This window comes from Neovison vison, chromosome 11 (genome assembly GCF_020171115.1).
Source record: "Neovison vison isolate M4711 chromosome 11, ASM_NN_V1, whole genome shotgun sequence".
Lineage (NCBI taxonomy): Eukaryota > Metazoa > Chordata > Mammalia > Carnivora > Mustelidae > Neogale > Neogale vison.
Window position 1 is genome coordinate 50,226,835 of NC_058101.1, and position 26,879 is coordinate 50,253,713.

General features: G+C 34.3%; 2 pseudogenes; one reads left to right on the forward strand and one right to left on the reverse strand.

Annotated features, from left to right (window-relative positions):
• Positions 1–10,925: 10,925 nt before the first annotated feature.
• Positions 10,926–11,565, forward strand: LOC122889547 (annotated as a pseudogene).
• Positions 11,566–24,726: 13,161 nt separating this feature from the next.
• On the reverse strand, positions 24,727–25,867 carry LOC122890219 (annotated as a pseudogene).
• Between the last annotated feature and the right edge of the window lie 1,012 nt (positions 25,868–26,879).

Here is a 26,879-nt window from a genome sequence, read left to right on the forward strand (position 1 = left end):
TGATATACAAGAAACCCTATGAAGTATACTATTAATGTTAAGTGAGGAAGAATACTCCTGGGTTTCATACCATGACAATAATAGTTAACACTTAACATTGCTACATGCAGAGTTTTATTCCAAGCATGTTACATGTAATTCATTTCCTCAAAATAATCCTATAAAGCAGGCACTATTATTTTCACTCTTTTATAGATGAGGAAGCAAAAGCATGGAGCAATTGATTACTCCATCCAAAACAATTGTTAAATATAAGAACTGGATTTTGAACCCAGACAACTTGGCTCCAGAGTTGGTTCTCTTGACCGCCATGATGCTTTTGACCATCCCTTAGTATCACCTTCTTTCCTCCACCATTTGCTTATTGTATGTGTCCTACATTCAAGATGGTGTTCTGAACCTAGACACTCTAAAGAAAGAAAGACAATGCTTGAGAAATATAAAATAAGAAGAATGAAAAGCAAGCTTTGTGTTATTCATTATTCCAGAAAGAAAAAATAAAAAAGTCATTTTAGTGACCACAGTGGTAAGGTTTTAGCAAAGCCAATGCCCATGACCCTAAGAAGCCCAGTCCAGGTTGGAACATTACTACCCTATTTATATTTTCTATGCTATATTGGTCAAAGAAGAGTGTGATGGCAAGGAGAATATTCAAATTTTCAGGCTCAGACCTTAGCGAACAAAGGTGCGTTTATCACTCCTACAAATTTCAGTATGGATTTCCTGGTTGGGCTGTTTTCCTGGGTAGACTCTCAAAGAGGAACTCAGGTGTTTGGGTTCTTGACATCTTTCCCACTCATTCAAGTGAGCAGGAAGGAGATAGCATACGGATAATAAGAAGCATTTTCGGGGCGCCTGGGTGGCTCAGTGGGTTAAGCCGCTGCCTTCGGCTCAGGTCATGATCTCAGGGTCCTGGGATCCAGTCCCACGTCGGGGTCTCTGCTCAGCGGGGAGCCTGCTTCCTCCTCTCTCTCTCTCTCTGCCTGCTTCTCTGACTACTTGTGATCTCTCTCTGTCAAATAAGTAAATAAAATCTTTAAAAAAAAAAAAAAAAAAGAAGCATTTTCATGAGGCTCCTGGGTGACTCAGTTGGTTAAGCGACTGCCTTCAGCTCAGGTCATAATCCCGGAGTCCCAGGATTAAGGCCCACATCGGGCTTCCAGCTCCACAGGGAGTCTGCTTCTCCCTCTGACCTTCTCCCCTCTCAAGCTCTCGCTCTCTCTCTCTCAAATAAATAAAATCTTAAAAAAAAAAAATAGAAGAAGCATTTTCATATGTAGGAGCCATGAGGCTCCTTTTGCAACCATGAGGTTAAAGAACATAAGCTTAAGGATGAGCTACCAACACATCAGGGATGGAGGAACAAAATGATACTAGCTGATAAAACTCTTAAGCAAGAGAACCCAAAATCAGAAATTACCTACCCCCAGGAATTATTGTTCTGTAAAAATATTAATACTTACTTGTTGAGATAACTATTATTTGGGTTTTCTGTCCTCTGCAGCTAAATGTCTCCTAATTTATGCAAATATGTACAATGTATTTGCTTATTTAGGTAAATCAACTTAAAACTGACTCACTTTCTATAATAACTTTATTAAGATATAATTCATGTATCATACAATTTCCCCATTTAAAGTGTACATTTCAGGGAAACTTGGATGTCCTAGTAGGTTAAGTGTCTGGCTCTTGGTTTCAGTTCAGTTTATGATCTTGGGGTTGTGAAATGAAGCCCCACATCAGCTCGGCACTCAGCATGGAGTCTGCTTGAGATCTTTCCATCCACCCCTCTTCCCATTTGCATGCCCTAGCACTCTCTCTTTCTCTCTTTCTAAAATAAATAAATTAAATAAATTCTTTAAAATATACATTTCAATGGTTTTCAGTACATTCAGGGCTATACAATCATTTCTGATTATGAAATATTTTTTCATCCCAAAAAGAAACCCTGTCACCTTATATTTCCCCTCAAATCCTCCCTCTAGAAACCCTAATACATTTGCTTCATCTATAGATTTGCCTATAGATTAGGATATTTAAGACGACTGACATCATACAAGGTGTGGATTTTACTTACATAATGTTCATAGGTTTCATTTATGTTATAGTATGTAATAGTATTTTAATCTTTTTAATTGCTGAATATTTTATTACAGATATTTACATTTTACTCATTCACTCTAGACTTGATATACAGTGTTGTTTCCACTGTGAAGCTAATACGAATACTGCTGCTATGAAAATGCACGTACAAGTTTTTATGTGGACATAGTCTCTCATTTTTCATACCTATGAGTAAAATTCCTGGGTCATGTGGTCACCCTATACTAATCTTTTAAGGAATTACCAGACTGTCTTGCAAAACATCTGCACCATTTTAAGTTCTCATCAGCAGCATGAGGTGCTAATTTCACCATATCTTTACCAGTATTTGTATTATCTCACTTTTTGATTAAAGCCATCCTAACAAGTTTAAGGTACTACCCCCTTGTGGTTTTGATTTGCATTTCCAGATACCTAATACTCAACTCTCTTTTAAGCAGACTCATCCTAAGTAAAAATATCTGGGCATCCTAAGTAAAACTTTCTCTTTTGGCTGAATGTTAATGCATATTAAACAACTCTAACATTTGCTACATGTCACACTTGAAACTCACTACTCTATTTTCTTGCATCCGTAGCCCTTTTGTCAGCCCCCTTCCACTTTTTTCCTGTTTCTTGTTTGGAAATCCCAGCAGACAGAGAGGGAATCTTATTTAAAAAGAACTGGTGAAAACTAGCAATGCATATAGGGGGAAAAGAGAGAAAAAGAAAGGTTTAAAGTTTTCACTGACTACAATTTCCATATAAGCCAACAAGGCGATGTGGCAGCTTGAATGATCACATGTAATATTAGCCAGCAGTAAGCAAAGGAGGTTTGCTATTCCATTTCCTGCTATTTCATTTCCTCCACTAGCCCTACAACAACGACAGCCCAGGCATTCATTCCAGGGCCACACATAACGAAAGATACTGGCAAATCAAGGTTCACTCAGGTCAGGACAACCCAAGTGATAAGGGTAATAAAAACAAACTCCAAATCAGAGTTTGAAGTATCTGACGATGTTTAAGCTGGGAAACAGAAACCTTGGAAAAATGATAGTGATGCCTAGACCTTATAAAGCACTGAGAAACCAAAAATAGATTTGCTTTGTGCCCTGAAACTACAGTTCTGCCATGAATCTCCCTGTGGGACACACTGCTTTTCAGTAGGTTGGTGAATCCCAGAGGATGTCTGACTAAATACAATTAAAGACCGTAGGTCTGGGATTGAGTCTCACTTATTACAAACTGGAGAAGACTGGAGCTATTCTTATAACATCACTTTTGTTCATTCTTTATTGAGAGAGGTACAGGTGAATTTATATCTAGTGTAAGAGAAATTATACATAAACTCAGTTATCCTCAAGGGACTTTGTGAAACACTCTGGAAGGTAGAACTGGTATCTGAAAATTACATACAGCCTGACTTCAATTCAGTATAATGACATGGATCTAATAGTGAAAAGGTCAGAATGTAACCTGAAAAAATATAAATACTATTAGATGGATTCTGATACTATGTGGTTGGCCTCAGTAATGTCTTCCCTTTCAATAAAATGATATAATTTTTATTGAAAAAATGACATTTTCTGACTTTTTCTCCTTCTTTTAGCCCTAAGATTTACCTTATTTCTTGTAAATATTTGTTGCATACAGCCTAGCCCTTCCTAAACCATGGAATATGTATCATGTGGCATAATATGATTTTACATATGATTTTAGCATATATATGCAATGAATTTAGTTGACAGTACAGAAACTTCAAATCAATTAGAAAGATATAATCGTCTCAATTCTTAACACATTACATCATCTTTTACATCATTATTATATATTATTACATCTTAATACATCAGAGATTTTTAGGCATCTGTGGCTAAAACATATTTTCATTTTATCTTTTATATGATTACTTTTTGTACAAATGGCTTTGATTTATGCTGGTAACATAAACTTCCTTTTTTATATAAAATGATTTAAGCAAAAAGGTAAATCAACATGAAGAGCAATATTATGTAATGATACAGTTGGTACCAGACATAACCAAATTTGTAAAGGTGAGGTGATAATGACTGGATTTTTAGGAAACACTGGACAGTCTTCATAAAATTCTCTTCACCCAGAAACATACGAAAAAAGTGTTAGTACTCATCTCGGCATCTGTACTAGATGGATGACTTTCCTTTCCCCTCCTCATTTTCTTACAGGCTTTCTGATTCACTTTAATGGCAGCCTGCAACAATCCCTGCTAGGGAACATGAACTTCTGCATTTAACTACATGTTTACTTGGTCTGTCTAGTCCTCTAGAATGTAATAATATACAGCCTATCTATTCTAGAATGTGAGATATATATATATATATATATGATATTGTATATAGAATCTCATATATGAGATTGATATATATATATATAGGATATAGGATATGATATATATATGATATATGATTCTCAATAACTTTCATTGAGTAAATAAAATTACCTGCAAAAAGAGTCATGATTTTCATATCCCTATTTAATCACTTAGATACTTTTCCCTCTTGAGTTATGCTGTTCTCTGGATTTATTTTTCATTTGGATGCCTTCAGGCAACAAGACCTACATTACAATACTCTGCTTTCAGGTTTAAATTGGTGTAATGCATCTGTTATACTTCCAAAGTTTTTAGGTTTTCTGTATCAGCTTTGTTTGTTCTTAGTGTTTAAGTTCTGGGAGGCCATATCAAACTTTCTCTGCCTTCAGGCAAAATGTTATAACAATAAGCATGTCGTGACTACATTTTATACTATGTGCATTTAACTCAGTAAGAAAATGGCCACTGATGACAAGACCAAACATGTAGTGCTCTTTGATATCACTGTTCTATAAAATGAATGACTATACTTGAGAGTTTATTTTAAGTACCTAGGACTCTTATAATTGTGGAATCCCATTTATAAGTAAATTATGAGAAATACCATTTAAAATGTAAGAACAAAAGAAAAATAGTATCCTAAGTTCTTTCAGGCACCTCTGCTTAGTTCCCACGTTTCAAGCATGATTAAATACTATTTAGTTTATGCTTGATTTATAGGACGCTGTTTTTCCTCTCTCTAGGAAAACCAGAGTTTTTAAAACCACTATCATGTCTGTACATTCTACTGCCATGTTCTTGAACTTAGGGCCTGGATATTGATTTATTGAGACTGCTTCTATAACTGACCATATTTTATTATACATTTCTTTATCACTTCTCTTGGAAGAGTATTCTATTTCCCCAGGTAACTGTGGCTCTCACCATCTTATTCATGAAGGCTTGGGAACAAAATTCTGTTTAAACCTCACTTTTTCCTCAGTTCTGTGGACCCAAAATGTATCTAAGGTGACAAAACCATCATAAGCCTAGCAGTTTATCTGCCAGAGTTCTCCTCCTCAAAATGACATATTATCCCATCTTTCTTGTTCCAGATGTGGTAATTCATCTTTAAATAAATGTTTCATATGATTTTAAAGCTTTTTCTCCCTCTTCTCAGACCACAGCTTGTTTTATTTCTCCTTATATGTTCTAAGATAAGAATGAGGGTATATTTCTCATTGGAAACAAATCACGTGAGAAGATAATAGAACAACATCTTTAAAGTACTAAGAGAGAAAACTGTCAGTTTGGAATTTTATATCCCATGAAAATACCTTTGAAAAACAAAAGCAAGACTTCTGGTTTCAGTTTCAACATGTAAAGAGCTTGGAAGTCATCACTTTCATTCTTACAACAATAAAAAAGCTGAACAAAGTAAAAATCAATGACTTTTCTTAGACCCATCAGAGAATTGAGGTCACAGAGCAAACCACAACCCCTAAAACTGTAGAAAAATAAAATACAGAAAATCATAGCAAAGATCACCTAAACTGCAGCAAAAGCCACTGGAGACATAAAGTGGTAAGAATGCTTAAAAGGTAATTTTGATGAGCTACTGAAGGCTGAGTGTGGCCTAGTGTAAAATGAGAAATTCCTGGAGGCTAGTGTTAGACCTTGTCCCTGCCACACACGAACATATTTCCATAAACTTTACCTTCAGGAATTCCATCAGCTTTCAAGTTGAAGATTCAAGAAATACAAACCTTGTGTTAGCAGAGGGAGAAGAAAAGTAGTTATTTGAAATACATCCAGAGCATTCTCCATAACAAAACTCTATTCTTCAAGGAAATCTGCATACAAGAACCTTATATTCTTATTGTAAAGACAATTAGCCAAATTTACCCACCTCTAGCTTTCCTAACTCATCTAAAGGAAAAGAAAAAAAAAAGTTTATAAACACTTCTGACAGTCAAAACCCAGAGATTCAGTCCAACAAAAAGACTGAGAATTGATCATAATATTATAGAATGCTTACTCTCTCCCAATGTTTACCACCACATCAATAGGACTCCAGTGTAATATCAGTGGATTACAGGTAAAGAGAAGAAGACACAGAGTCTCTTTAAGAAGGTGTTCTTAGGGAAACCTAGACACAATGCCAATGAGGAAAGAGGAAAATAACCAAGGATATTAAAGGAAACTGTATCTTCCAGCATAGCTTAGACATAGTAGACATGCAAGAACTAATAACCACATTCTAGATCAGAGTTAGCATAATACAAAATGTCACAATAAAGATCTCTTTATCTCAGTCCTTATTATCCAATACATTATACCCAGTTTTAATTTTTTTTTAAAGTACAATTATGCCATAAACAAGAAAAACACATTATCTGAGGAGTTAAAGTATGCATCAGATCCAGATTCAGGCATGGACACAGGTTTTCAAATTATCAGAGAGACAAAACAACCAGGATTAATAACTTCAGTGCTTTAGGGGAAAAATAATACAACATGTAAGGATGGGTGATATATAGAGAAAAAGCACTGTAACAGAAATGAATACAGCTTTTGATTGGCTCATCAGTAGACGAGTCAAGGCCAAGGAAAGAATCACTAAGCTTGAAGTATGTGAAAAGAAACTGTACAAATGAGATGCAAAGTAAAGCAAGAATGAAAAGCAAAACAGGATGTACAACAACTGTGGGGCAATCATAGTGTGTTTCATATATGTGATTGCTATATAAGAGAAGGACAAAAATGATAAAGAGGAACAGAAAAATTATCTAAACTAATAATGTCTTAACACTTTCTAAAACTAATGACACACACTAAACAACAGATCCAGGAGGCTAAGATAACACCCAGCAAGACAAACACAAAAACAAAACAAAAACAAAAAACCCTACAGCATAGGCAAATTATATTCAAGCTGCAGGAAATCAAAGATAAAGAAAAAAACTGTGAAAGAAGCCAAAAAGCCATACGCAGAAAAATGTGCTTTACCTATAGAGAAATAAGTATAAGAATTACAGAAGACTTCTCATCAAGAACCATGTAAATAAGAAGAGAATAAAGAGAAATATTTAAAGTGTAGAAAGAAAAATATAAGCTACAACTTAGAATCCTATATCCAGTGAATTTATCCTTCAGAAGTGAAGGAGAAATAAAGTTTTTTTCCCATATCGCCAAGAAAAAAAGGAATTCATTGTTGGAAGACCTACCTCCACAAGAAAAGTTGAAAGAAACTCTTCAGAGGGGGCTCCTGGGGGCTCAGTTGATTAAGCAATTGCCTTCAACTTGGGTCATGATCCTGGGCTCCTGGGATCCATCAGCCTCCCCCTGATCTGTGGGGAACCTGCCACTCCCTTTCCCTTTGCCTCCCAGTCTGCCTGCTTGTGTTCTCTTTCTCTGTCAAATAAAAAAAAAAAAAAATCTTCAGAGAGAAAAGAAATATGTAGGAACTGGAAACTACATAAAGGAGGCATAGTACAAAAAAATAAATAAATAATAAATAATAATAAATGTATGTAAAACAAATATTTTCTTATCCTTAATTGATCTGATTAATAACTGTTCCTTTAAAGAAATGAAAGTAGCAATACATTGGGTGATCATAACATACAAACAGGTAAAATGAATGATAGCAATATTAAAAGGCACAGAAGAAAGAGATAAAAAAAATATGTTATAAGGTACTGCACTACCCATAATGTGGTATAGTGTTACTTGAAAGTGCACTTAGGTTAATTATAAATGCATATTGAAAATTCTAGGTCAGCCACTAAAATATTTTTTAAAGTATAATTGGTATGATAAGAGAAGAGAAAAAGTAGAAATATAATGTTCAATTTAAACCAGAGAATGCATGAAAAGAGAAACAACTTTTGAATAGAAATAAAAGACAAATGCAATGAATATAAAACAATTATAAACATGGATATCCAGTATCACTTTAAACATGAATGATACAAAATACAATTAAAAGACAGACCATCAGACTGATTTATTTTTTAAAGACCCAACTGTAGGGATGCCTGGGTATCTCAGTTGGTTAAGCAGCTACCTTCGGCTCAGGTCATGATCCCAGCATCCTGGTATCGAGTCCTACTTCGGACTCCTTGCTCAGCAGGGAGCCTGCTTCTCCCTCTGCCTCTGACTGCCTCTCTGTCTGCCTGTGCTCACTCTCTCTGACAAATAAATAAATAAAATCTTTAAAAAAAATAATAAAGACCCAATTGTAAGTAGTCTAGAAGAACCCACTTTAAATATAAAAACACAAGTTATAAGGAAAGTGATGGAGAAAGGGATATCATGCTAACACTAATCAAAATAAACTGGAAGTAGCTATATTAACTTCAGACAAAGCAAAGTTCAGAAGAAAGAAAATTATCAGGGTATTAAATAATGATAAGATGATTAATTCTCCAAGAAGTTCTAATAATCTCTAAGTGTGTAAGTCTAAAGACAAGTATCAAAATACATGAAGTAAAAACTGATAGAAAAGCAAAGAGACCTAGACAAATCCACAATTTCAATATCTCTCTTTCAGTAATTGATAGATATAGCTGACAGGAAATCAGTAAGTATATAGTTGAATAAACACCACTAGTAATCAACTGGATATACATTACTCAACAATAGTGGAATACATATTTCTCTCAATTCAAATGGAACACTCACCAAAACAGATAACATTTTGACCATTAAAAGACCCTAACTGATTTAAAAGAATAGAAATCATACAAGATATATTCTCAGACCACAAGGGAATTAAACTAGAATTCAGTAACAGAAAGACAAATGAAAAATCCCAAAATATTTAGTTCAAAGAACACAATTCTAAGTAACAACAACAACAAAAATCTCAAGAAAAAATTTTAAGTAATTTGAACTAAGGTAAATGAAAATACAATTTATCAAGATTTGTGAGATGCAACAAAAGCAGTGGTTAGAGGAAATTTATAGCATTGAATGCATATATTAGAAAAGAAAAGAAGATCTAAAATCAATAATGTTTCCACCTAGGAAATTAAAGGAAGAAGAGCAATTTAGTCCTAATTCAAATAGAAGAAAATAAATAGTAAAAAAGCAGAAACCAGTGAAATTACAATCAGAAAGTACAATAGAGACAGTCAACAAAACCAAATGCTGGGTTTTGGAAAGAGCAATAAAATTGAGCAGACTAGACTAATCATGAAAAAGAGAGAAACATAATTATTAATATAATAAATGAAAGAAGTGTCATCACCAGAATTCCTATGGACAGTAAGAGGATAGTAAAGAAATATTATGAGTAACTATAAGCCCACACATTTGGTAACTTAGATGAAGTGGACCAATTCTTTGAAAGACACAAACTATCAGAATTCTCACAAAAAGAGAAATAGATAATTTGAATAGGCCTATAATTAAAGAAATTGGGCAAATAATTAATGATCTTTTTAAAAGAAAGCACTAGACCAAAATAGTTTCACTAGTGAACTCTACGAAACACTTAATAAAGAAAAAAACACCAATTTTTATAATCTGTTAGAGAAAACAAAAATGGAAGAAATATCTTCTAACCCATTCTATGATGCTGACATTAGATTAATATAAAACCAGATCAATATATTATTAAAAAAAAACTAGATGCCAATATCTCATAGATTTAAAAAATACAAATAAACAAAATATTATCACATTAAATCCAACAATGTACAAAAATTATACAAAATGACAAAGTAAGATTTATTCCAGGTATGCAAGGGCAGTTCCACATTTGAAAATAAATTTCTGTAATGTACTATAATATTAGGTTAAAGAAAAATCATATTAATTGATGCATAAAATGCATTAGGCAAAATAATGACACTAACTCTCAAAAAAGTCAGAATAGAAGATGATGTCCTCATTTTTATAAAAAACATTTACTGCCTACAGCTAATATCATACTATTATATTGGATGCCTTCCCCCTCAAGATCATGAACAAGACAAAGATTCTACCTCTTCCCTACTCATACTCAACATCACACAGGAAGTCCTACCTAGTAGAATAAGACAAAGAATGGTAATAAGGGTATACACATTGTAAAGAAAAAAAAAAAGACTTTTTTCACAGATGACAGAATGTCTATGTAGAAAATCTCAATAAACTGTCAAAAAATCAGGAATAAGTGATTATAGCCAGATCATAGGATACAAGGTTAATACACAAAAGTCCGTTGCTTTTCTTTATATCAGCAATGAATGATTAAAATTTGAAAGTAAAAATCAATACAATTTAAATTAACATAAAAATTAAATATTTGGGGGGCGCCTGGGTGGCTCAGTGGGTTAAAGCCTCTGCTTTCAGCTCAGGTCATGATCTCAGGGTCCTGGGATCCAGCCCCGCATAGGGTTCTCTGCTCAGTGGAGAGCCTGCTTCCCCCTCTCTCTCTGTCTGCCTCTCTGCCTACTTGTGATCTCTGTCTGTCAAATAAATAAATAAAATCTTTAAAAAAAATAAATAAATATTTGGGAGATTACGAATGGGTCGCAGTCGCAGCCGCTCCCCACGGAGGGAGCACAGGCGGTCCCAGTCCACGTCCTGTGAGCGAGAACGCAGGCGCCGAGAAAGGTCCCGGTCCCGGGAGAGAGATCGGTGAAGGAGCGGCTCTCCATCCCCACACAGAAGACGCTCCAGGTCCCCAAGACGACATAGATCCACATCTCCTTCCCCTTCTTGACTGAAAGAAAGAAGAGATGAGGAAAAGAAAGAAACAAAAGAAACAAAGAGCAAAGAACGCCAGATTACTGAGGAGGATTTAGAGGGTAAAACAGAGGAAGAAATAGAAATGATGAAATTAATGGGATTTGCCTCTTTTGACTCCACAAAAGGGAAAAAGGTGGATAGTTCTGTAAATGCCTATGCCATAAATGTGTCTCAGAAGAGGAAGTACAGGCAATACATGAATCGAAAAGGCAGATTCAACAAACCTTTGGATTTCATTGCATGAAAACTGAAATGATAAAGAATGATTTTTTTCCTTTACCTTATTCAGAAGAGTGGATTTTGTATTTCATATTTAATATGCATAAAAAACAGGATCACAGTCCTTCCTACTCGTAAAGTAAGAAAATTTTTATTTATGATGTATGCAGTTCACATACCCTGACTCACAAAAAGGATCAAAGTTAAATACTGCATTTTTTGGGGCGCCTGGGTGGCTCAGTGAGTTAAGCCGCTGCCTTTGGCTCAGGTCATGATCTCGGGGTCCTGGGATCGAGTCCCCCATCGGGCTCTCTGCTCAGCGGGGAGCCTGCTTCCTCCTCTCTCTGCCTGCCTCTCTGCCTACTTGTGATCTCTCTCTGTCAAATAAATAAATAAAATCTTTAAAAAAAAAAAAAAAGTTAAATACTGCATTTTTTTCTTTTAGGAAATATCATTTGGGGCTGTCAGCCCCATTTTTTTGTTCTTATTATTGTGGAATCTGTATATGTTTTCTTGGGTGCACGTTAGGACTTTTTTAAACACATAAAAGTAATTTGGATGTAAGTTTCTCAAATAAAGCAATATTTCTAAAAAAATTAAATATTGGGGTACACCTCTAACAAAATACATATAGGATGTATATGTAAAAAACTATAAAACTCTGGTGAAAAAACATTTTTAATTTAAATCTATGGAATGATATTCCATGTTTATCAGTTGGAAACCTCAATGTTTTACAGGAGTTGATTCTTCCTAACAGAGATTCAATACAAACCATCTAAATTCACCAAGCTATTTTCTGGATTCTTTAAACATAATATAAAGCTGCAGTGATAAAGACACCATGGTATTAGCAAAAGAATACATACATATAGATCAAGAGAACAGAATAGGGAATCTAGAATTCAACTCACAATTCATCTTTAATCATCTTTAATAAAGAAGTAAAGGTAATTGTTTTTAATCTTTTCAACAAAGGTTGTGGGTTTCCATATGCAAAAGAATTTGGCTGCAATTCTTTCACTTCACAAAAATTAACTCAAAATCAATCATAGACTTAATAAAAGTAAAATCACAAAACTTTTTTTTTTTGCTTTTCTTTTTTCATAAAAGTTTTAGAGAAAAACATTGGATAACATTTAAGTGAACTTACTCTAATCCATGATAGAAAAAAATTGATGTTAAACTTCATCAAAATTTTAAATTCTTTCCTACAAGGGGCACCACTAAGAGAATGAAAAGACAAGCCACAGATTGCAAAAAAATATTGGCAAAACATATATTTGATAAAGCCCTTATATCCAAAATATATAAAGAACTCTGAAACTGAATTTTAAAAAACTCACAAATAATCCAATTTTAAAACATACACAAGATCTGAACAGACACCTCAACAAAGGAGATATACAAATGAAAAATAAGCATGTGAAAATATGCTCCAAATCACTTATTATTATGAAATTGCAAATTAATATAATGATGAGATGCCAGTACACACTTATTAAAAGGCTAACATCCAAAAACTAACAATATCAAATGTTCATAAGGATATGAATAGGAGTTATAATTCATTGGTGGTGGCAATCCAAAATAGCATAGACACTTTGGAAGACGGTTTGGCAAGTTTCTTACAAAACTAAAGTTTTACCATACAATTGAAGTATCATGTTCCTAGGTATTTGTACAAATGTGTTGAAAATTATGTCAACAAAGAAAGCTGCACATGCTTAGCAGCTTTAATCATAATTGCTAAAAACTAAGTATAAAAATTATTCCTGGGGCACCTGGGTCGCTCAGTGGTTAAGCTTCTGCCTTCAGCTCAGGTCATGATCTCAGGGTCCTGGGAACGAGCCCCGCATCTGTTAAGCAGAAAGCTTGCTTCCCTCTCTCCCTCTGCCCACCTCTCTGCCTACTTGTGATCTCTGTCTGTCAAATAAATAAATAAAATCTTAAAAAAAAATTCCTACAGTAACCAAATGGATAAACAAATTGGTATATCCATATAATAAGATATTATTAAATGACAAAAGAAAAATCTATTAAACCACCAAAAAAAAAAAAAAAAAGAGACATGGAATGACCTTAAATTCATATTAAGTGAAATAAGTAAGTCTGAAAACGTTATATCCTACATGTTTCCAATTAGATGACATTCTGGGAAAGGTAAAATTATGGAGTTGCTTTAAAAAAAAAAAAAAAGATCAGTGGTTGCCAAGAGTTTGAGGAATTGAGTAGGTGGTGAAGCACAGGGGATTTTAGGGTAGTAGAATGCATGATAGTACATTCATGGACAAATGACATCACACAGTACCAAAACCTATAGTACTTTAAAATGCAAAAGAGCAAATCTTAATGTATGCAAATTTTTAAAAAAATCATTAAAAAGGCTGGAGAATTCTAGCAAAAAAAAAAAAGTAGACTGTTACAAAAGAATTTAATTGGATTACAAATGTGTGAAATAACCTCAATAAAATGGGTAAGGGAAAGGTGCCGAACTAAGTAATAGTGGAAATGAGTGGATTCTATATCACTAAAGGCACAAGAAACTGTACATAAGTCCTTCATTTTAGCAGATCAAGTTGTTTTCTATGAGGGTAAATACTAAATATGATACTTCTATAAAGGCATATTAAAATTGAACAGTTAAGGGGACGCCTGGGTGGCTCAGTTGGTTAAGCAGCTGCCTTCGGCTCGGGTCATGGTCCCAGGGTCCTGGGATCGAGTCCCACATCGGGCTCCTTGCTCAGCAGGGAGCCTGCTTCCCCCTCTGCCTCTGCCTACCATTCTGTCTGCCTGTGCTCGCTCTCTCTCCCTCTCTCTCTGACAAATAAATAAATAAAATCTTTAAAAAAAAAAAAAATTGAACAGTTAAGGAAATGAATGGGAATGACAGAAGCCAGATTTACAACTGTTGGAAAAGAAATTTACAGATTACAAAGGGAGGAAGTGATCCATATTTTAATGCGTTAGAGTTGGAGCCATCAGTATGAATTCATATTTAATAAGGATATAGATGACTACATATGGATATATTTATAGATAGGTGTATATACTCAGGTTTTTATGCACAGATATATGTCCTTGCTTTGTGAACTAATAGGGAAGGGAAGGAAGGATGGAAGGGAGGGAGGAAGGAAGAGGAAGGAAGGACACCCTGGTAGCAATGAACATGCTAGCCTCCAGATATTGGTTTCCTTTTTATTTATTTTTTATTAAATTCAATTTAGTCATTCCAACTGATGTGAGATGGTATCTCATTGTGGTTTTGATTTGTATCTCATTGATGCCAAGTGATATAGAGCATTTTTTCATGTGTATGTTGGCCATTTAGATGTCTTCTTTGGAGAAATGTCTATTTATTTCTTCTACCATTTTTTGATTGGATTATTTGTTCTTTGGGTGTTAAGTTTGATAAGTTCTATATAGATTTTAGATACCAGCCCTGTATATAATAAGACATTTGCAAATATCTTCTCCCATTCTTTCAGTTGTCTTTTGGTTTTATGGACTGTTTCCTTTTCTGTGGAAAAGTTTTTATCTTGATGAGGCCCAATAGTTCATTTTTGCCTTTGTTTCCCTTGGCTTTGGAGATGTGTTTAGTGAGAAGTTGCTGTGGCCAATGTCACAGAGAATGATGTCTGTGTTCTCCTCCAAGATTTTGGTGGATTCCTGTCTTACATTTAGATCTTTCATCCATTTTGAGTCTATTATTGTGTATGGTGTAAGAGAAAGGTCTGATTTCATTCTTCTGCTTGTGACTGTCCAATTTTCCCTACACCACTTGTTGAGACTTTTTCCACTGGATATTCTTTGTTGGTTTGTCAAAGATTGGTTGACCATAGACTTGAGGGTCCATTTGAGTTTTCTATTCTGTTCCATTGATCTATGTGTCTGATTTTGTGCTAACAGTGTACTGTCTTGATGATTACAGCTTTTTAAGAAAGTTTGGAGTCTGGACACTAATTCATAATTAAAGTGTCTATTCAAAAAGAAGATCTAACAATTGTAAATATTTATGCCCCTAACATGAGAGCAGCCAATTATATAAATCAATTAATAACAAAATTAAAGAAACACATTGATTATAATATATTAAAAGCAGAGGCCTTTAACACCCACTCACTGTAATGGACAGATCATCTAAGCAGAAGATCAACAAGGAAACAAGAGCTTTGAATGACCCACTGGACCAGATGGACTTCACAGACATATTCAGAACACTCCATCCTAAAGTAACAGAATACACATTTTTCTCAAGTCCATAAAGAACATTCTCCCGAACAGATCACATACTCGGTCACAAGTAAGGTCTCAACCATTTCAAAAGGATTGGGATCATTCCCTGCATATGTTCAGACTACAGTGCTTTGAAACTGGAATTCGGTCACAAGCAGGAATTTGGAAAGAACTCAAATACTGGAGGCTAAAGAGCAACCTACTGTAGAATGAAAGGGTCAACCAGGAAATTAAAGAAGTATTAAGAAAATTCATGGAAACAAATGAAAATAAAAACACAACTATTCAAAACCTTTGGGATACAGAAAGGTCCTCAGAGGGAAGTACATACACAGCATTTCAAGTCTTACTCAAGAAATAAGAAAGGTCTCAAATATACAGTATAACCTTATATCTAAAGAAGCTCAAGAAAGAAGAGCAATTAAAGCCTAAATCCAGCAAGAGAAAAGAATTAATAAATATTAAAGCAGAAATCTATGAAACAAAAACCAAAGAATAGTAAAACAGATCAATGAAACCAGGGGCTCATTCTCTGAAAGAACTAATAAGATGGATAAACCCCTGGCTAGACTTTCATTCATGAATGAAAGAGATCATAACAAATACTTATGAAGTACAAACAATTATAAGAACATATTATGAGCAACAATTATAAGAAGTACAAACAATTATAAGAACATATTATAAGCAACAGAATGTCAACAAATTAGGCAATCTGGAAGAAATGGATACATTCTAGAGACATATAAAACTACCAAAAGTGAAACAGGAAGAAATAGAAAACCTGAACAGACCTATAACCAGAAAGGAAATCGAAGCATTAAAGAAAAATCTCCCAACAAACAAGAGTCCAGGGTCAGATGGCTTCCAAGTAGAATTCTACCAAACATTTAAAGAAGTGATACTTCGGGCACCTGGGTGGCTCAGTTGGTTAAAGCCTCTGACTTCGGCTCAGGTCATGATCTCAGGGTCCTGGAATCGAGCCCTGCATCAGGCTCTCTGCTCAGCAAGGAGCCTGCTTCCTCCTCTCTCTCTGCCTGCGTCTCTGCCTACTTGTGATCTCTGTCTGTCAAATAAATAAATGAATTAAAATCTTAAAAAGAAGAAGAAGAAGAAGAAGAAGAAGAAGAAGAAGAAGAAGAAGAAGAAATACCTTATTCTTCTGGAGCTGTTTCAAAAAATAGAAATGGGGGGCGCCTGGGTGGCTCAGTGGGTTAAGCCGCTGCCTTCGGCTCAGGTCATGATCTCAGGGTCCTGGGACGGAGTCCGGCATTGGGCTCTCTGCTCAGCACGGAGCCTGCTTCCCTCTCTCTCTCTCTGCCTGCCTCTCCATCTACTTGTGATTTCTGTCAAATAAATAAATAAAATATTTAAAAAAAATAGAAACGGAAAGAAAAGTCTCAAGCTTGTTCTATGAGGCCAGATACTTGTTTCTAACACCATTCTCCAATAAAAATAATCGGGGCTTCTTGAAGAAACAGTTGATTCATGGGTGGGTAGGGAAGTAAAATAAAGACATATTGAGGGATGCCTGGGTGGTTCAGTCAGTTCAGTGTCTGTCTTTTGGCTCAGATTATGATCCTATGATCCTGGGATTGGTTCCACGTCAGGCTTCCTGTTCAGTGGGGAGTCTATTTCTCCCTTTGCCATCCTCCTGCCCCCTACTCATGTGCTCTCTGTCTCTCTTGCTCTTGTTCTCTCTCTCAAAAAATAAAATAAAATCTTTAAAAAAAAAAGACATATGAGAAACATACAAGCAAAAGAAATTCATCACAGACCTGTGCTATAAGAAACATTAAAGAAAGTTCTCAAGCAGAAGGATTATGATGTCGGGGCACCCAGGTGGCTCAGTTGGTTAAGCAGCTGCCTTCAGCTTGGGTCATGATTCCAGGGTCCTGGAATCGAGCCCCACATCAGGCTCCCTGCTCAATGGAGAGCCTGCTTCTCTCTCTCCCCCTCTCCCTGACGCTCTGCTTACTTGTGCTCTCTCTCTAACTCTCTGTCAAATAAATAAAATATTAAAAAAAAAAGAAGGATTATGATGTCAAATGGATATACAATCTACACAAAGAAGGAATAGTTCTGGGAAGGGATTCTCATGTAGGTAAATATAAAGCATATTATTCATTAGTTTTAATCTCTTTACATGGTAAGTGATTACCCAAGACAAACGTAGTACCAAAATTTTGTGAAGTTCATAACATATATAGGAATATGTATAATGACAAAAAATAGCATAAAGTATGGGAGGAAATAAACAGCAGTGTTCCAACTTAAGTTTCCTATGGTTTACAGCAAGTTATATATCATTTGGCAGCACACTGTGATAAGTTAAGGATATGTATTGTAAACATGATAGCAACTCATATAAAAGAGGTATAATTAAGAAATTAATATTTAAGATAAAAAATATTAGAAGTACTCAATCTGAAATAAGTCAAAAGTGAAAATAAGAAATTTTTAAAAACCTGGGCAGATAGAAAAAATTTTATAATTAGATTTTAATAATCATTACATCAAATGCAAATTGTTTAAATTAAAAGACACTGTAGATCAGATTAAAAAACAAGATCTAATATATGCTGTCTACAAAAAAATTGATGTTAAATGTAAATATATATCTGTTGAAAACAAAAGAATGAATAAATATACCCCACAAACTCTAATCCAAAGTGAACTGAAGTGGCTATATTAATATCAGACAAACTAGATTGGAGAAAAAATAAATTCTACATTAGTTAAAAGTAATGAGGTAAATTTATCAAGAAAATATAACTCCAAAATGTGTCTGTACCAAATAAAAGAGTTTAAAATAAATAAAAATCATATAAGAAAATATATTTGACTCCACAATTCATGTTGGAGAGCTTAACACTGAAAATAGGCTTTTATTAAAAATCTCAAGCTAACATATATTACTGATTTCACCTTAAGATCAGAAGCAAGGCAAGTATGTCTGCTCTCACTACTTCTATTTAACATTGAACCAGAAGTTCTAGTAAAGACCATAAGGAAAAAAAAAGAAAGAAAAAGAAAAGAAAACACTGACCAAAAAAAAATTCTCATTCACAAATAACATAATTGCTTACAGACAAAAATTATAATAAATGTACATAAAAGGAAAGAAAAAGGATTAAAAAAAGGTCAAGAACAAATGAGTGAACTCATCAAAATAAAGGATAGAAGGTCAACAGGAACAAGAGCTATTATATTTCTATATACTTACAATTTACAATTAAAAACTGAAAAATTTTAAAAAGCCTTTTATATGAGCATCATAACATGTCATATACTTAGGGATAAATGTAACAAAATATGTACAGTGCCTGTACCCTGTAAACTATTAAACATTATAGAGAAATGAAAGACCTAAATAAAGAAAAAATACACCATACATGGGTATAAAGACTAAATATTGTTAAGATGTCAGTTCTCACCAAATCAATCCACAGAATCAAGACAATGTCAATTCAAATTACGTCAGATTTGTTTTTGTTCTGTCACTTTTAGAAATTAAGATGATTCTAAATTTTAGAAAGAAATTCAAATAGAAGAGAAAGAAAATTCTTACTACCTAATTTCAAGATATTAAAAAAAACATAGAATGAGATAAACATTTAGTAAAAAAAAAAAAAAACCTATCTTATTGACATATTTGTCAACACAGGGAATCACAGAAGGCAGATGTGTACATGTAAAGGTGCTCAACATCATTAGTCATTACGGAAATACAAGTTAAAAACACCAAAAGATACTACTAACACCTATGAAAACAGCTAAAACTAAAAAGAGTGACAATACTAAGTGTTGATGATGATATGGAAAACTAGAACTCCACATCATTTGTGAAAGGTAAAACTGTACACCGCTCTAGAAAATAGCTTGACAGTTTTCCATAAAGTTATATGGAACTTTATATACACTGATCATGTAATATATACTGATAAAATATATATTATGTGTATGTATACACACCTACTGAATATATACTAATCATGTAATCCAGCAATCCTACTTTTAGATATTTAGCAAAGAGAACTGAAAACATATTTTCACTCACAGACGTGTGCAAATGTTCATAGAAGTTCATAATAATGGAATTCATAATAACTGAACACTAGAAATAACCTAAATATATATCATCTCAGGAGTGAGAAAATTTTTTATAATACATCTGTCTAGTAGGATGGTGCCCAGCAATAAAAAAGACAAACTAATGATAAATGCAAAAACATAGAGGAATTTTAAAAGCATTATGTATTATGATGATAACCTACATACTGCATGATTCAATTTATAGGAAGTTCTGGAAAAGTTTAATTTCCAGGGACATACATTAGAAAAGTAGGCAACAGGGCCTGGGAACAGAGGGAGAGGAGCAAAGGGGCAAGAAAAAACATTATGAGATAAAGAAAATATTCTGTTCTTATTAGTCTGATGATTATATAACTACATTTATCTAAACTCCTCAAACTAGACACTTAAAAAGAGCGAATTTTATTACTTATAAAATATATATCAATAAATAACTTTTTAAAAAATAATTGAAAAAACAGCAGTAGTGATCTTTGTCTAATGTTTTATGATAAGATTCAATGTTAGTTGTTAGTTTGAAATAGATTTCCTTCATCATCTTGGGGATTTGTTCTTATCTCCTATCCCTAGTTGACTAACATTTTTTTCAATAATTGATGTTGAGGGACGCCTGGGTGGCTCAGTTGGTTAAGCAGCTGCCTTCAGCTCAGGTCATGATCCCAGCGTCCTGGGATCGAGTCCCACATCGGGCTCCTTGCTCGGCAGGGAGCCTGCTTCTCCCTCTGCCTCTGCCTGCCTCTCTGTCTGCCTGTGCTCGCTCTCTCTCCCTCTCTCTCTGACAAATAAATAAATAAAATCTTTAAAAAAAAAAATTGATGTTGAATTATTTTAAAATGCATTGTCAGTGTCTATCAAGATAAATTTTTCTTTCTTCTCCTTTGATTGATTGTTGTGATGATGTGATTGTGTGACCAATTATTACTTGGTTTCCTAATATTGAATTGTTTGTACATTTCTGGAATAAAAACCTATATGGTCACGGTATGTTATCTTTTAATAAACTGCTATCTTTGATTTGCTAATATTTTGCAGTTATAGTTTTAAAGATCTTTAGTCAGTTTTTCTTTTTTGAATGTTCCATATTTCTTATGTTTTAGTATGGGATGTTGCTTGGTCCATCAACGAATTGAGAAACTTCATCAATTACTATCATCAGAAGTAGTTTGCAACCAGTTTCAAAGAATTCAGTGTAAAATTATTTGATAAAAATTTTTTTGGTAATTATTTCCTAGATAATATTTTGTTTTTGATGCTTTATTTTTTAAGCCTCAACTTAAAGTATCAATTTTTATAATATTTTTCTCTGGAAATTTGTCCATGCTAATTCTTTCAAAAATAGAACCTAAAATAAGTTCTATAAACCTATAAATATTTGAAAAGCTTTTATGTTCTCATAGTTGATGCTGCATTTCTCTTACATCCTAATGTAGCATAACTGCATTATCTCTTTTTCTTCATTATCTTTGCCAAAATTTTCTTAACGTTAGTTCCTTACAATATCTAATATGGATAATTTTTTGATATGAACTTATCTGAGCCCAAACACAGAATTGGTAAATTAACATTTTTTATAAGGGAAGAGAAAATTAATATTGCATTTGATCTTTTGCCTTCAATTTTAATTTAATTTTGTGAGTATCTTGTTTTGTTTTGTTTACCCATGATCTACTACTTTCTTATATTTTGTTCTGATTTGGAATTTGGAAATCTTATTTTTATTCTATATTTGAAAAAATCTATTGGTCTTTTCTCTAGAAAATTACATATGTCAAAGTAACATATATTATTTGGAATTATTCTCATGAGAGACTTGTCTCTTCTCCCTTATTTATTTATTTATTCAATAATTTATTTATACCCATATGTACTCATGAATATTTGTTTTATAGTCCAATATTACTTCATTTCTTTTGTTTGTTCACATTACTCCCGTGTTGACCATTGGGAGCTCTATTAATGTCTCTTGTATCTTTTGACATGGCCCCATCATAACAGGGCTTTAAAATTTTTTATTTCTCGGTATTCATTACCTCTGGCACTACAAAATACTCCAGACTCACCTTTTCTATTTTCTGCCCCAGCCCCTGAATTAGTTATTTCTCCAAGGAGTCCTTGATCCTTTTACTGAAGAATGGTACTTAGGAACTAAGATCTGGGTACTATACATACTTATTTCTAATAGGATGTCATCACTTCTAGGTTGTCTCAACCGACAAAGCAAGAAAGGTTATGTGTGTAAACTTACCTGTGTATTTACATGGACATACATGCACACATGTATATAAACACACATATGTATGTATAAGTATATACATATATAAAATAATAAATATTTATATTAAACTAAATATTATATCATAGTGATGTTCCCAATTCTACTCCATTAAAACATAGATTATTCTATCTTTTTCCATTGTCTATAAAATCTCACTTCACATCTGGTTCTCAGCATCTACCATCAATTTACTTAATTGTTCAATGCCTGTATACATGTATAGCAATATGACAATTTTTAACTAACATCCCTATAGAAAAAAACATTATCAACTAAACTATAGTAATTATGTACTGCTTTGCCTTCAGCTTTGAAGATCCCACTAATTTCCAAAGTTACTTAGATCAGCACATTTTCCCTCATCACCTTTAGTGATGCTGTCTCCTAAATTTTTAATATAATTAGATTGTTTTGTCATATTCTGCATTATATCCTGGGATTTCTCAACCATCTAAGTGATTTTTTTAAAATTTGTATACACTATGTAGATGATGCACCCTTAAAAAAATTAGAGCATAACTGTCCACTACTTGAGTGTGGACTGTACGTGGAAATTTCCTTCTAAAGAGTACAGTATTGAATGAAGGAATGAAAAAAGTAACTTTATGATAAAGAAACCTAACAAAGATTACCTCAGTCACATGATCCAAATTAACTTCAACAGTGATGCATCCCATTGACAGCATGTATCTTTGATGGAATGTGATTAAAATGGCACTTCCCTCCCAAACTCCCATGACAACAAAAGGACATTAGGTAATACCTGAGGAAAGCTTAATAAAGTAAGGACTTTGATGATAATGTACAATACTGGTTCATGAGTTGCCACAAATGTATCATTAAATGTGACAAATATAAGATAAAAACAGAGGAAACCATATATGTTCTATGGAAAGCCTATTACTATCTTTATGTTTTTTTCAATAAATACAAACTATTCTAAAATAAAATGTCTATTTTTAAATGACATATATATAATCATTCTCTCTTGATAATTCAAATACATTTACTATCTTTTATTAACTTCTACTTCTATCTTGTAATCTAGTATTTATATCATAATTTTTTGGACATTTTTTAAGTATCTACATTGTCCTTATCAAGAATTACTTTCCCGCCAAAAACAAACAAGCAAACAAAAATGAACAAACAAAAAACCTGTCAAACTAACCAATGAATTTAATAAAATTGCAAGATGCAAAATCACTGTGCAGAAATCTGTTGCATTTCTATACACTAATAATGAAGTACTGGAAAGAAAAATTAAGGAAACAATCCCATTTACAACCGCATCAAAAAGAATAAAATACCTTGGAATAAATTTAACCAAAGAGGTGAAAGACCTGGGCACTGAAACTATAAGATATTGGTAAAAGAAATCGAAGAGGCCCAGGTAAGTGGAAAGATAACTCCATACTCATGGAATTTAATTTTAAAAAGATGATAAGGCCAAAACTTCAAGAAGGAAGTTGTGAAAAAGGAAAAGAAAATTGTAACGAAACTCCTTTTAATAGATTTACTACTGTAGGAGAAAGAACCCATAGAGAAGAGTTGAAGACACAAGAAAAAAAGAGAAATAGATGGAGTGAAGTGGGTGAACAGGTGATGTAAAAAATAGTGATAGTTTATTATATGCTGGGCTAAATTAAAAAAGGATTTAGCATGGGTATTTTTGCTTGAAGTTCCAAAGGCCTACTGAAAGTTGCAGAACGTGAGCTCATATGCAGGATTAGAAAGGACAGTTTACTGGATGGATGTAGAAAAAAGACTGAGTAGAAGAGGAAGCGATGGATAACTGGAATGGGGGGAGGGAGAGAATAGGGTTTATGGATTAAAGAACAGTTGTAATCTGCTAATTCCCAGATTGGTGTTCTGTGGTTCACTAGGTTTCTCTCTTTCTTTCTTTCTTTTTTTCTTAAATTGCTGACATTACTTTGGTTAAAGCAGTCACAAAATCTTGGTTATTCAGAAAAAAATTTAGTGTACTACATTCCTTGGGTAAAGAAATGTTTCAACTTTTTTGAGTGTGGAAATAATCCAAAAGATTTATTTTTTATATCAGATAAGAACACAGCTAAGTAATCCAATTCTACTGCAGCATTATAAAAATCATCCCTTCACCGCGGCCTAAGATTTAAATGCATCTGCACAAGGGTGCACACTATATAAAAGGGATGTTTGCTGCTGCCCTGCCAAGCGCTTCTGGCCCCTACCTGGGTCTTACTGCAATACTTGTTGTCCCAATGTTTTTATCCAAATAAATTGTGTTTAAAAAATAAAGCATTTTAAAAAAACAAGTCAAAATCCCCAAGAAACCCTATCTCCATCTCAAACGTCATATATTTGAGTGTTATATTTGCCTCTCACTTATAAACCTTTATTTCACTCAAACTGAGCAAAAATCTTCCACACTTTTTCTTCCTTGCCCAATTAATCCAAAGCAAAAAAACCTGAAATGATCAGTAAAGAAAAATGTAAAGATTAACACACCCTTTTAATACGTTTTTAAATATTTTTAAGATTTAAAAAAATTGTTTAAAGTTTGTAGTTCATAGTAGGAAAACATTATCTGAATGAATACCCTAATGGCAAACCACTGTAGAATGTAGGGGGCAGAGGGGCAGGGAGTCTCTGCACAGCTTTCTTCATGAGAAGGTCAGAGGTACTCTCATTTATATTATTGTGACCTCCATTAGGTGATCAAAGTTGCTTTTCCTTCAGTGAGGGTTTGTTTGTCAGAAGGGCATTATGTTTGACCTGCAAATTTCGCTGACAATTACTGAAGAGATTCATAACCTTTGCATTGCTCTGATATATTTGACATATTTTGATATTTTGATATTTCTGATACATTTTGACATATTTGCAGGGTTCTAGGCCACACCCTGGAAGATCACCATAACTTCGGGATCCTGTATGGTTGCTAGAACCTCTTGATCACTAAGAATTTCACTGAGTGCAAGCATTCCTGCCATTCCAGGCATCCCCCCTGCCATTCCAGCCATTCCTCCAGGAACATTACTAGGTATTCCCCCAGGGTAACCACCTGGGAAAGACCCATACTGAGCTCCTGATTGTTGTCTGGCCTCTTCATCCCTCTGGGCTCTGTCATGTTCTTCTGAAGCCTTCTTAACCCTTTCTATTCTTTCTTTGATCTCTTGCTCTTCATGTTTTTGCTCATACTTTCTCTGATGTTCAGCGGTTTTCTGGGGCTTTGGGTGAACTCCTTTCAGCATCGCACTATCATCTTCTTCATAATCCAGTTTACGAGCAAGGGCAAGACCATGTGCTGCTTCTTCCCAGTGGTCCAGAAGTCTGTGTGCTTTCCCTTGCCACTTAAAAGGCTAAGCTGAACAGGAATTTACTTCAATAGCTCTTTCACCATCTCGAATGGCAGCATTTGCTTCTGTAGTTTGATGAAGACACTGGCTCTCTTGGTGTACAGAATGGCCAAGCAAGGATTCAGTTTGATGACATCTGTGAACAAGTCAGTGGCTTTCTGTTGTACACCATCATTTAGGGCATCAATGGCAGCAGCCTTTTTATCATTTGCCTGATCCATCATTTCCTTGGTTATCTCTACATTTTCATCTCCTATTTCTTAGAGAGTAAGTATCTGGTTCATTCATGCCTTCATTGTCAATTTCTAGATCACTTTCCTGACTTGATAGTTCATCTGTTTTTATGTTTTCCTCCCCCTTCTTACTACCTGTTTTTTATTCCTTGATACTGTCTGATTTAGTTTTATGAGTGGCTGGTGGTACTGTACCCTTCATGCTCTCCACCCAGTCTTGCAGGAAGTGCATTTCCTCAATGTGCAGAATGCTTGGATCCTGCTTACACATTTTCGTGAAGGCCCGAAGCTTGCTCACTTTGCGGGGGTCCATGGTCCAGAGGCAGTGACAGGGGGCAGGCATGGCTGAGGTTGCAGTCTGATTCCAGACAAGGGTACTTGCTCTGCATGATTGTGGGGAAAGGGACAGCTGCTGTGAGGAAAAACAGCACAATGTTTCAACTTTTATTAACCTCGTTCTCCTAAATTTATTTGACCACACACCATTTTATCAGCCTCTGTGTGATCTTATTAACATACTGAAACACTAATTTTCCATGTAATACCATAAGTTGGTAATCGATGCTATAAATGAAGTAGAGAAATGAGAAAATTGGCATGAACAGATAGCAGTCAAAGGAAGGAGTATTTGAATTTAAATTTCCAGAGCTAACACATGTATGTAAGGAAGAGGCTAGATAGAGTATGTAAATGATCAGGCAGTAAAGGTGGACTGAAGCTGAAGGTCACCTGGGTTGAAGAGATCAAGAGCAGATGGGGTGGGTTGTAGGTGATTCACTGCCGTGGATATAGAAGTATTCTATGTTCATGCCAGAATCCAAAGTGAGAATAGTATCTGTGAACCAGCTGCCAAAATAGTGGTTGAATGTTGGGACCAATTGTGAAGGTGATTGAAGAAAATATTAGAGAGAATTAGCAGTTGCATAGCTTATTGTTATGGATTTGTAAGAAGCAAAAGTTAGTAAGTGTAATAACTCAGGAGCATCTTTAGCAACATTGGAAAAAAAAATTGCTCTTCTCCCTGGAAGTTGTGCTCTGAGGATAGCAGGAATGTGAGGGACCTCACTTTCCAGCAGAGGAAGAGATAAGACCAGTGGATAAATGGAAGCTCTGTGTTGTTGTTTCAGTAGAAGATTCTGTATTAGATTGAATTGTGTCTACCCAAAATTCATTTATTGAAGTTCTAACCTCCCAGTACCTCAGAATGTAAGTTTATTTGGATATAGGGTCTCTAGATTCAATGAGGTTATCAGGACAGGCTCTAACCCAAGATGATTGATATCATTATGGAAAAGGGAAAATTTGGGCATGGAGACACAAGTAGA